This window comes from Osmerus eperlanus, chromosome 22 (assembly GCF_963692335.1).
Source record: "Osmerus eperlanus chromosome 22, fOsmEpe2.1, whole genome shotgun sequence".
Taxonomy (NCBI): domain Eukaryota; kingdom Metazoa; phylum Chordata; class Actinopteri; order Osmeriformes; family Osmeridae; genus Osmerus; species Osmerus eperlanus.
In genome coordinates, this window is record NC_085039.1 from 13,240,589 (window position 1) to 13,252,350 (window position 11,762).

The following is an 11,762-nucleotide window of genomic DNA, read 5'->3' on the forward strand; positions in this document are numbered from 1 at the left end:
GTGTGTGTGAGTATGGGTACCTGAGTATGGGAAAATAGAAGCAGGACAGAGAGAGGATGTCTGTGGTTCCCAGAGGAGGGGGAAGCTGACACACACACCCCAGTACCTGAAACACACACCCCAGTACCTGAAACACACACCCCAGTACCTGAAACACACACCCCAGTACCTGAAACACACACACACCCCAGTACCTGAAACACACACACACCCCAGTACCTGAAACACACACCCCAGTACCTGAAACACACACCCCAGTACCTGAAACACACACAGACCCCAGTACCTGAAACACACACACACCCCAGTACCTGAAACACACACACACCCCAGTACCTGAAACACACACCCCAGTACCTGAAACACACACCCCAGTACCTGAAACACACACAGACCCCAGTACCTGAAACACACACACACCCCAGTACCTGAAACACACACACACACCCTAGTACCTGAAACACACACCCCAGTACCTGAAACACACACCCCAGTACCTGAAACACACACACACCCCAGTACCTGAAACACACACACACCCCAGTACCTGAAACACACACACACCCCAGTACCTGAAACACACACCCCAGTACCTGAAACACACACCCCAGTACCTGAAACACACACAGACCCCAGTACCTGAAACACACACACACCCCAGTACCTGAAACACACACACACACCCTAGTACCTGAAACACACACCCCAGTACCTGAAACACACACACACCCCAGTACCTGAAACACACACCCCAGTACCTGAAACACACACACACCCCAGTACCTGAAACACACACCCCAGTACCTGAAACACACACCCCAGTACCTGAAACACACACAGACCCCAGTACCTGAAACACACACCCCAGTACCTGAAACACACACAGACCCCAGTACCTGAAACACACACACACCCCAGTACCTGAAACACACACACACACCAGTACCTGAAACACACACCCCAGTACCTGAAACACACACACACCCCAGTACCTGAAACACACACACACCCCAGTACCTGAAACACACACACACCCCAGTACCTGAAACACACACCCCAGTACCTGAAACACACACCCCAGTACCTGAAACACACACAGACCCCAGTACCTGAAACACACACACACCCCAGTACCTGAAACACACACACACACCCTAGTACCTGAAACACACACCCCAGTACCTGAAACACACACACACCCCAGTACCTGAAACACACACCCCAGTACCTGAAACACACACACACCCCAGTACCTGAAACACACACCCCAGTACCTGAAACACACACCCCAGTACCTGAAACACACACAGACCCCAGTACCTGAAACACACACCCCAGTACCTGAAACACACACAGACCCCAGTACCTGAAACACACACACACCCCAGTACCTGAAACACACACACACACCAGTACCTGAAACACACACCCCAGTACCTGAAACACACACACACCCCAGTACCTGAAACACACACCCCAGTACCTGAAACACACACCCCAGTACCTGAAACACACACAGACCCCAGTACCTGAAACACACACACACCCCAGTACCTGAAACACACACACACACCCTAGTACCTGAAACACACACACACCCCAGTACCTGAAACACACACACACCCCAGTACCTGAAACACACACACACCCCAGTACCTGAAACACACACACACCCCAGTACCTGAAACACACACACACCCCAGTACCTGAAACACACACACACCCCAGTACCTGAAACACACACAGACCCCAGTACCTGAAACACACACACACCAGTACCTGAAACACACACACACCCCAGTACCTGAAACACACACAGACCCCAGTACCTGAAACACACACACCCCAGTACCTGAAACACACACACACCCCAGTACCTGAAACACACACAGACCCCAGTACCTGAAACACACACAGACCCCAGTACCTTAAACACACACCCTAGTACCTGAAACACACACAGACCCCAGTACCTGAAACACACACACACCCCAGTACCAGAAACACACACAGACCCCAGTACCTGAAACACACACACACCCCAGTACCTGAAACACACACACACACCCTTGTACCAGAAACACACACAGACCCCAGTACCTAAAACACACACACACACACCCCAGTACCAGAATCACACACACACCCCAGTACCAGAAACACACACACACCCCAGTACCTGAAACACAGACACACACCCTAGTACCAGAAACACACACAGACCCCAGTACCTGAAACACACACACACCCCAGTACCTGAAACACACACACAGACCCCAGTACCTGAAACACACACACATCCTAGTACCTGAAACACACACAGACCCCAGTACCTGAAACACACACACACCCCAGTACCTGAAACACACACACACCCCATTACCAAAAACACACACACACCCCAGTACCTGAAACACACACACACCCCAGTACCTGAAACACACACAGACCCCGTACCTGAAACACACACAGACCCCAGTACCTGAAACACACACACACCCTAGTACATGAAACACACACAGACCCCAGTACCTGAAACACACACACACACACTCCAGTACCAGAAAACACACACAGACCCCAGTACCTGAAACACACACACACACACCCCAGTACCTGAAACACACACACACCCCAGTACCTGAAACACACACAGACCCCAGTACCTGAAACACACACAGACCCCAGTACCTGAAACACACACCCTAGTACCTGAAACACACACAGACCCCAGTACCTGAAACACACACACACCCCAGTACCAGAAACACACACAGACCCCAGTACCTGAAACACACACACACCCCAGTACCTGAAACACACACACACACCCTTGTACCAGAAACACACACAGACCCCAGTACCTAAAACACACACACACACACCCCAGTACCAGAATCACACACACACACCCCAGTACCAGAAACACACACACACCCCAGTACCTGAAACACAGACACACACCCTAGTACCAGAAACACACACAGACCCCAGTACCTGAAACACACACACACCCCAGTACCTGAAACACACACACACACCCCAGTACCTGAAACACACACACCCCAGTACCTGAAACACACACACACCCCAGTACCTGAAACACACACACCCCAGTACCTGAAACACACACACTCCAGGACCTGAAACACACACACACCCCAGTACCTGAAACACACACACCCCAGTACCTGAAACACACACACCCCAGTACCTGAAACACACACACTCCAGGACCTGAAACACACACTGTAGTGTCCTCTACTAAGTCACTTCCATTGACGCCGTAGGAGTTTTCAATAGTTCAGTATGTTTATTAAACGTAGGTGTTGTCACAAAAGAAATGATAAAGTAAACGATGCAAATAAAACAGATAGAAGCACCATGAGCCTGCTAGCGTCTCTAAACCATGCGCCTGCTAGCGTCTCTAAACCATGTGCCTGCTAGCGTCTCTAAACCATGCGCCTGCTAGCGTCTCTAAACCATGTGCCTGCTAGCGTCTCTAAACCATGTGCCTGCTAGCGTCTCTAAACCATGTGCCTGCTAGCGTCTCTAAACCATGTGCCTGCTAGCGTCTCTAAACCGTGTGCCTGCTAGCGTCTCTAAACCGTGTGCCTGCTAGCGTCTCTAAACCGTGTGCCTGCTAGCGTCTCTAAACCGTGTGCCTGCTAGCGTCTCTAAACCGTGTGCCTGCTAGCGTCTCTAAACCGTGTGCCTGCTAGCGTCTCTAAACCGTGTGCCTGCTAGCGTCTCTAAACCGTGTACCTGCTAGCGTCTCTAAACCATGCGCCTGCTAGCGTCTCTAAACCATGTGCCTGCTAGCGTCTCTAAGGTTTCACCATTCCACACGTCAGGCTCTCACCAAACACAATGCTCAATGCCTTTTTCTAGTAGGTAGTCACGTGTGTACATGTGTGTATATATGGGTGTGTATGTATATGTGTGTTACCTGTGTGAGGACCAAGTACAGCTGACACTGAAGTAGGAAAAGGAAGCATTTCCTAATACCAGCAGTAGTGTGACGTGCCTGTATAGACACACACTCATTCACACACACACACACACACACACACACACACACACACACACCCACACACACAGTATGAGGTTTGAGAGAGTGGACAGATGCATGTTTATATGTGGGGCCTATACCTGTTTGAAGAGCTGTAAAAGAGTGAGGTTTGTGTGTGTGTGTGTATGTGTGCAAGTGCGTTTATGTGTATGTGTGTGTGTAACTGTGTACCTGTCTGATGAGCTGGATGAGAGTGAGGTTTGTGGGGCTGAGGTGCAGAGAGCAGGACAGCCCACAGAGAGCGCTGGACAGGCTGGAGAGAGAGGGGGAGGAGGGGGAGGAGGGGGAGGAGGGGGAGGAGGGGGAGGAGGGGGAGGAGAGGGAGGAGGGGGAGGAGAGGGAGGAGAGGGGAGGTGACGGTGGCCTCATAGGGGCAGGTGTTTCTGTTTCTTTTGGTGTTTCTGGTGTTTCTGGACTTCCATCAATCGGGCAGCAGGGAAGGAGGGGCTCGAGACAGATACTAGAGCAGGAGAGGAGAGAGGGTTTGGGTTAGAGAGAGAGGAGAGGAGAGAGGAGAGAGGAAGGGGGATGGAGTAGAGGAGAGAGGGAGGGGGAGGAGAGGAGAGAGGAAGGGAGCAGAGGTTGAGTAGGAGGGAGCACCCTGACTCCACCCTGACTCCACCCCGACTCCACCCTGACTTCACCCTACCTGATGTCACTCTGGAGGAAGACGTTGTTGTTGTTGATGTTCTGACTGCTGCCAAGACAACACACCACCTCTCCATAGTCCTGCATCACCTTTACCATCTCACACACCGCTACACACACACACACACACACACATACATTACAATATGCTGTGATGAGATTGGTCATGGATCAGGGGTCAGGGTCTGGGTTACTCTGTGGGGTGCAGTCTGTGAAGAGAGGAACCAGGAGAGGAACATTGTCGATGTTCTCCAGATGAGGACGCACGTTCTCTATCCCTCTAGGAAGCTTGGCCTGCAGACACAGTACATTACACAGTGTTTGTGAGAGTATGTGAGTGTGTTTGTGTGTGTGTATGTGTGTATGTGTGTCTTACCCTGTTCAAGTCCTCCATTATATATGCCCCTTCTTGGTCCAACCTGAGGTCGGCTCCGCCCACTGATCTTTGCTCATCCAGGAGACACACCTCTGAAGGGTCAGAGGTCAGAGGTCAGCAGCCAGCTACAGCATGCAGATATCTCTTTCTCACTCACGTCCCTCCCTCTCTGTCTCTCTTACCTTCCTCCTCTCTATCTAACCCTCTTTCTCTCTCACCTTCCTCCTCTCCTCTCCTCTCCTCCCCCTCTCCTCTTCTCTGCTGGACAGGGGGTGTCCCTCCCTGTCTCTCTCTCTCTCTCTCTCTCTCTCTCTCTCTCTCTCTCTCTCTCTCACCTTCATCCTCTCCTCCCCCTCTCCTCTTGTCTGCTGGACAGGGGGTGTCCAGAGGGAAGCTACATTCTGATTGGAGGGAGATGTGGCAGTTCCAGCCAGTCTCCAATCCCATCTTCTCTGCAAACACCTGCAAAATCCAATCATAAATCAGATTGCCTCTTGCAACAACCAATAACACATAAGTTCACAACAGCACACTCAACTATATGTGTGTGTGTGAGTGTGTGTAGGTGTGTGAGTGTGTGTAGGTGTGTGTGTGAGTGTGTGTAGGTGTGTGTGAGTGTGTGTAGATGTGTGTGTGTGTGTGTGTGTGAGTGTGTGTAGGTGTGTGAGTGTGTGTAGGTGTGTGTGTGAGTGTGTGTAGGTGTGTGTGAGTGTGTGTAGATGTGTGTGTGTGTGTGTGTGTGTGAGTGTGTGTAAGAGTGTGTGTGTGTGATCACCTTGCTCTTGATCTCCTGCTCAGTAGAGAAGTAGACCAGGCGGATGCATGCAGAGTCCAGCCCAGACACCAGCCTCACCATCACAGGACGAGCACCAAACACACTGGACACTGCACCCAGAAACACCTGGCCTGCAGGAACACACACACACACACACTCATACACACACACACACACATACAGTACATATATGTGTGTGTGTGTGTGTGTGTATATGGGTGTGTGTATTTGTGTTACCTGACAGCTCAGGTGAGTCCAGGTTGTGTGTGGGGGGAAGCTCCAGACAGGTGCTGTCCAGGTGAGGATGGAGGTGTGTGTCTTCATTAGGGTGTGTGTCGTGGAGAGTGTGTTGTGTGTCCAGCAGCGGTTTGAAGGACAGGGTCAGACACTGGCCGGACACACAGGAACGCTCGTAGAAATCTAGAACCTTCTTCCTGGGAGACACAGATATGGATGTAGCTCTCTCTCTCACACACACACACACACACACACACCTCTACATGCATCTACACGTAGACTAGTATCACACACATGCACACCTCTACATGCATCTACACGTACACTAGTATCACACACACACACCTCTACATGCATCTACACGTAGACTAGTATCACACACACACACACCTCTACATGCATCTACACGTAGACTAGTATCACACACACACACACACCTCTACATGCATCTACACGTACACTAGTATCACACACACACACACACCTCTACATGCATCTACACGTAGACTAGTATCACACACACACACACACACCTCTACATGCATCTACACGTACACTAGTATCACACACACACCTCTACATGCATCTACACGTAGACTAGTATCACACACACACACACACCTCTACATGCATCTCCACGTAGAGTAGTATCACACACACACACACACCTCTACATGCATCTACACGTACACTAGTATCACACACACACCTCTACATGCATCTACACATAGACTAGTATCACACACACACACCTCTACATGCATCTACACATAGACTAGTATCACACACACACACACCTCTACATGCATCTCCACGTAGAGTAGTATCACACACACACACACACCTCTACATGCATCTACACGTACACTAGTATCACACACACACCTCTACATGCATCTACACATAGACTAGTATCACACACACACCCACACACTTCCTCTCTCTCTCCTACCTGTCGGCGTCGGTGAGAGGCTGCAGCTCCTCTCCGTCCCAGACCTCCGAGCAGCCGGCCAGGATCAACTCAGCAGAGCCGTACGAGAACACACACTCTGACCCTGGAGAAGAACACACACTCTGACCATGTACAGTGTGTGTGTGTGTTACCTGAGAGAGTGTGTGTTACCTCATAGTGTGTGTGGGTGTGTGTTACCTGTGAGAGTGTGTTGGACCTGTAAGGCAATGAGGTGTGGGAAGGGCAGCCGACCAGCCAATGGTGGGCGAGGGGGCATGTTCTGTGTGGAGCAGGGGATTGTGGGTAGGAAGTAGGCTGCAACACTCTTCCTTCTCTGGAACACCTGCTGAGCTGATGGACAGAACCCTGCACACACAGACACATACCATACACACACACCATACACATGAACATACACACACACACACAATGGATTGGTATAACAATGTAAAGTTGAATTATTTATGTTTTATATAACATTAACAATACAATTATATCTAACTACAAAGACAGGAATATGTGTGCAAGTGGTTGTGTGTCTGTCTGTGGCTCAATTATCTGTATGATATGAAATTCATCAGGTGTATTGCTCAGAACCCAAAGATGTGCAGTTTCGATTGTGAAGTTGTTTGGATGAGCGGTTTGTTGTCCAGTATGTTTCCCTCATGGCAGGATACTCTCAGTCTAACAAGCACCACACCAGCAGTATTACAAATGTACAGTGTTATCATTGATGTGTTTTCCTCCTAATTACCCAGAATCCTTGGCAGCTCCCAGACTCCCCAGGGGGGCGTTGCCTCCAAGTGCTGGGGCCGGGCCTTCTGGGTCAGGTGATCAAAAAGGCGGAGCATCACTGGCAGGGTGGAGTGGCCACAAAGCATCATTGCCAATCCCATTGGTCTGAGAGAGGGGGTGTGTCTACACCAGGACGAATCATCAAACACCACTCTAGAGTTCCCGCCCCTTCCTCTGGACATGGAGAGCACCTCCACCTGGGACAAGCAGGGAGGGAGGGAGGGAGGGAGGGAGGGAGGGAGGGAGGGAGCGAGCGAGGGAGGGAGGGAGGGAGGGAGGGAGCGAGGGAGGGAGGGAGCGAGGGAGGGAGGGAGGGAGGGAGGGAGGGAGCGAGGGAGGGAGGGAGGGAGGGAGGGAGGGAGGGAGCGAGGGAGGGAGGGAGGGAGGGAGGGAGGGAGAGGGAGGGAGGGAGGGAGGGAGGGAGGGAGGGAGGGAGGGAGAGGGAGGGAGGGAGGGAGCGAGGGAGGGAGGGAGGGAGGGAGGGAGGGAGGGAGGGAGGGAGGGAGCGAGGGAGGGAGGGAGGGAGGGAGGGAGCGAGGGATGGAGGGAGCGAGGGATGGAGGGAGGGAGGGAGGGAGGGAGGGAGCGAGGGAGGGAGGGAGGGAGGGAGCGAGGGAGGGAGCGAGCGAGCGAGGGAGGGAGGGAGGGAGCGAGGGAGGGAGCGAGGGAGGGAGGGAGGGAGGGAGGGAGCGAGGGAGGGAGGGAGGGAGGGAGGGAGGGAGGGAGGGAGCGAGGGAGGGAGGGAGGGAGGGAGGGAGGGAGCGAGGGAGGGAGGGAGGGAGGGAGGGAGGGAGCGAGGGAGCGAGGGAGGGAGGGAGGGAGGGAGGGAGGGAGGGAGGGAGGGAGGGAGGGAGGGAGGGAGGGAGCGAGGGAGGGAGGGAGGGAGGGAGGGAGGGAGTGTGAGTGAGTGTGTGTGTGTGTGTGTGTGTGAGTGTGTGTGTGTGAGTCTGTGTGTGTGAGTGTGTGTGTGTGAGTGTGTGTGTGTGTGTGTGTGTGAGTCTGTGTGTGTGAGTCTGTGTGTGTGAGTCTGTGTGTGTGAGTGTGTGTGAGTGTGTTACCTGTGTGTGCTTCTCCTTCCCGCAGGCCTGTTGTGTGTGTTTGCTGAAGAACAGAACCTTGTCTGGGTTCGGACTGGGCCAGGAGAGAACCCCCTGCTTATCCACACAGCACAGCACCTACACACACATCACAAATACCCCACTCACACACAGGTAACACACTAGTCCCTGTTTGTATGTTAACACAATCACTCACACACACACTCACAGTGACGGAGCCCAGGCTGTGCAGCAGACTGGAGGTGAAGCAGAGAGCTGCATGGCGTCCTCGCAGGACACACACACACTTCCTGCCTGTTTCACGCATCATTTCCTGTTATAGAAACACAGCATATAAAAACACTGTGATGTGTGTGTATGTGTACCTACCCGCCTGTCCAGAGGCCTGTTCCATAAAGCCAGTTTACCGAATAAGCCAGGCATATGTCAGTTAGTCTGACTCATTTACAGTTGATTCGGTTCCATAAAGCCAGTTTTATGTAGTTTGAACTTGAGTATGACAACTTATGCTGTGAAACTAGCCTGGTCCGGGGGCAGGATAACTGTCAGACTTAGCCTGTGTTGTTGCTGAACCAGACGTTCCTGTAACACTGAACCAAAGGGGAAAACGATGAAACTTGATGAACAATGATTTCAGAATAATACCAACCTACACAGCCTATGTTTTACTTATATGGTAGTTTTGTGAAATCAAACGATTGATGCTACATAAAATATGTTTTGATCTACATTACCCCAATACAATGATGATAGCTACATAAATCATTTATGATTGCAAAACAAACCTAAATCCATGCCTCTATCCTCCATCTTCCTAATACGAAAACTATGTTAAAAAGTTATTGGTTAATTGTAGGCTATTTATTAACTATGTAAAAAAAGTCAGTAAAGGTAAGTAAAGGTTGATAGAAAAGGACCTCAACCCATGTATTGTTCATGTCAATCACAGCGTGTCATTTTGATGAGGTGGTGGATGAGGGAGCTGTCATAGTACACCTTAAAGAGAACGTTCTTTCTGGATGAAGTAATGTGGCCGTGAACATGTAGTTTTGCCGTGGTGGATCGATATGATCCCTGTTCTACCTCTTGGGCTGGTTAAGAATATGGTGCACCCGCAATTATCTGGACTTCTTGAATCTGACTTGAATTAGTCGGATTGCGTGAACTAGACTTTGTCTTTATGGAACCGCTTTAGCCCCGACTGACTTGTTAGGGTTAGGGTTGTTAGGGTTAGGGTTGTTAGGGTTGTTAGGGTTAGGGTTGTTAGGGTTGTTAGGGTTAGGGTTGTTAGGGTTGTTAGGGTTAGGGTTGTTAGGGTTGTTAGGGTTAGGGTTGTTAGGGTTAGGGTTGTTAGGGTTGTTAGGGTTAGGGTTGTTAGGGTTGTTAGGGTTAGGGTTGTTAGGGTTGTTAGGGTTAGGGTTGTTAGGGTTAGGGTTGTTAGGTTAGTTCAATCCCAGCCTTATGGAACACGCCCCTGGTATGTGAGGGTGTGTGTGTGTACCTACCCACCAATTCTGTTGTGTGTGTGTGTGTGTGTACCTACCCACCAGTTCTGTTGTGTGTGTGTGTGTGTGTGTACCTACCCACCAGTTCTGTTGTTTGTGTGTGTGTGTGTACCTACCCACCAGTTCTGTTGTGTGTGTGTGTGTGTGTGTGTACCTACCCACCAGTTCTGTTGTGTGTGTGTGTGTGTGTGTGTACCTACCCACCAGTTCTGTTGTGTGTGTGTGTGTGTGTGTGTGTGTGTGTGTGTGTACCAGCTGGTTGAGAACCTGCACCTCTCCATACACATTCACCAGTAACCATAGCAACGGGAAGGTGAGGGGCAGCAGGGGTAAAGTCCCATTCACCTGAGGAGCAAGATTAACAACTATAAGAATATTAACAACAATAAGAATAAGAATCATATTATTAACAATATTAATGATAATAATAATGTAAAGTTATAATAATAATAATAACATTATTATTGGTTGTTAATACTAATGTTAAGATAGAAAAATTATAATGATACTGTTAAGAAAGTACAATAATCGTACTGATTACAATAGGTACAAATGGTTAGAATAATAAAAATGAATGTCAGTTAATTCATGTTGCTAATGTTAGAACATGCATACGTGCATGCATATGTCAAATAATAGTCCAATGTAACTTTTAACTACAGTGTGCCAACAATATACAGTATTTATCTAGTATAACATTTTGAACACAAATATTCAAACCAGAAAATAGAACAACGTTTTTACTATAGAAACTTATAAAGAATGAAAATGTGTGTGTGTGAATGTGTGTGAGAGTGTCTGTGTGTGAGTGTGTGTGTGTTATGTGGGTGTGTGTGTGTGTGTGTTATGGAGGTCTGTGTGTGTGTGTGTTACTGGGGTCTGTGCGTGTGTGTTACTGGGGTCTGTGTGAGTGTGTGTGTATGGAGGTCTGTGTGTGTGTGTGTTACTGGGGTCTGTGTGTGTGTGTGTGTTATGGAGGTCTGTGTGTGTGTGTTACTGGGGTCTGTGTGTGTGTGTTACTGGGGTCTGTGTGTTTGTATGGAGGTCTCTGTGTGTGTGTGTGTTACTGGGGTCTGTGTGAGTGTGTGTGTGTGTGTGTTACTGGGGTCTGTGTGAGTGTGTGTGTATGGAGGTCTGTGTGTGTGTGTGTGTGTGTGTGTGTGTATGGAGGTCTGTGTGTGTGTGTGTATGGAGGTCTGTGTGTGTGTGTGTGTATGGAGGTCTGTGTGTGTGTATGGAGGTCTGTGTGTGTGTGTGTTACTGGGGTCTGTGTGAGTGTGTGTGTATGGAGGTCTGTGTGTGTGTATGGAGGTCTGTGTGTGTGTGTGTGTGTGTTACTGGGGT

The 11,762-nt window shown here is 50.1% G+C and overlaps 1 long non-coding RNA gene across 1 annotated transcript; it reads right to left on the reverse strand.

The window, feature by feature from the left end:
* Positions 1 to 7,130: 7,130 nt before the first annotated feature.
* Positions 7,131 to 7,832, reverse strand: LOC134008776 (uncharacterized). The gene is made up of 3 exons (XR_009928185.1): positions 7,815 to 7,832; positions 7,259 to 7,426; positions 7,131 to 7,163 (listed from the first exon to the last, which is right to left on the reverse strand). It is a non-coding gene; the product is annotated as an uncharacterized LOC134008776 (long non-coding RNA).
* Between the last annotated feature and the right edge of the window lie 3,930 nt (positions 7,833 to 11,762).